This window comes from Mesitornis unicolor, unplaced genomic scaffold (genome assembly GCF_000695765.1).
Source record: "Mesitornis unicolor isolate BGI_N332 unplaced genomic scaffold, ASM69576v1 scaffold25457, whole genome shotgun sequence".
NCBI classification, from domain to species: domain Eukaryota; kingdom Metazoa; phylum Chordata; class Aves; order Mesitornithiformes; family Mesitornithidae; genus Mesitornis; species Mesitornis unicolor.
Genome location: NW_010194696.1, coordinates 2,711 through 4,281, shown reverse-complemented (window position 1 = coordinate 4,281; position 1,571 = coordinate 2,711).

The following is a 1,571-nucleotide window of genomic DNA, read 5'->3' as shown; positions in this document are numbered from 1 at the left end:
AACAGCCCCCACCCAAAAACCAGCCCCCCCAGCCTCTGGTTGGGACTGGGACACCGGGATCGGATCCTGACCCAGGGAAGCACCGCTGGGAGCTCACGTCTACCCCTGCGGAGCCACGGCTGGGATGCTCGAAACATGCTCTGTATACTTTTATATATAAATATATATATATGTATGTATGTATGTATATCTGTCTATAGCTGTACGAAATTAAAGTGCCCCCTGCTATAGCAGCCCCCACAAACCTGCCAGGTCCACAGCACCAACCAGGACCTGGTAACTCCCTCAGATGGTATTTCCAGCTCCAGCCCTCATGATTTGGGGCTTTCAGTGGCATTTCTGTATAGGAACCATGCTTTCTAAAAAAAAAATAATAAAATAAGAAATAGCAAGCGGTTTCCAGCTTTGCTTTGACTCTCTGGCACTGAAATCCGGCTCAGGGTGGGGTTTTGGGGAGTGATGGGAGAGGAACCACCTCGAAAATTCAGGTTTTAAAAACTCCCATAGTTTAAAAAACCCTCCCATAGTTTTAAAATCTCACCTCCATGAACCCCGAGCCCTTTTTGCCGAGGTTATTTTACAATTCCCGGTAAGCCAAAGACTTTGCACCACACTGGCAGTGTTCGAGGTGACCTCCTGCTGCCGGGCATCAAGATAGAGCTGGGTTTTAACAGCCCAGCAGCCAAACTCAGCCCAAATTACATCTGTAATTGAAATGGAAATGAGCATTTAGTGACAGTGCAGCGGAAGGGGCGTTGGAGCCGGTACCTCCGCTCCTGCTTGATGCGACTTTGGATTTTAACTTCTGATTTGTGAAGTGTTTTGTGAGCTCCCAAAGAACGGGAAACCCACGAAATGCGTGGGGTGGATGTGAAAAGCAGATTTCCAGCCCGGAGGTGGTGATTTTTAGCGGGGGCAACCCCGCTCTAAGACCCCTCTCCCTTATCCAGCCCGGACTGGAGCGATTTCACAGCCCAGTTAAACCAGAGCCAGTCCGGCTGAATAATGCAGCACACGGCAGCCGCACGCACCTACGAGCCCCCGCCAGCGCCCGTCCGTGCAGCCTAAAAACCCATTCGCTACTGCAAAAAAACCTCTTTCTCTTCTTCTTTTTTTTTTTTTTAAATAATTCCACCGGATAATGAACCCCACTGGAATGGGCCTCACTCTCACACGTGTGATTAATTATGAAGCCGCCTGTTTCTTTGTCTGCGCCGCAGGTTTAGGCTGACTCCCTAATTGCGTGATTATGCATATGGAAATGAGGAAATGTGGCTTTTGGCGCCCCCCCCCCCCCCTCGCTCCGGAGCGGCCTGGGCTGCATTCGGGCTCTCAGCCCTGCAGAGACGTTCCTTGGCTTAAATTCATCATTTAAAAAGGAGAAATATTATGAATAATTCCTAGGGCTTCCCCCCCGCTTCATTCCTTCCATAGTGGCAAATTCCGCTCAACTTGTGCTCATTTATTTCAGCGCTAAAAGCAGTGAATGGGGATGGGGGGGACACGCAGAGCCCAGGGGGAACTTGATGCTCCCAAGGGATCCCCTGAGCCGGGTGAGCAGTTTTTCCCTA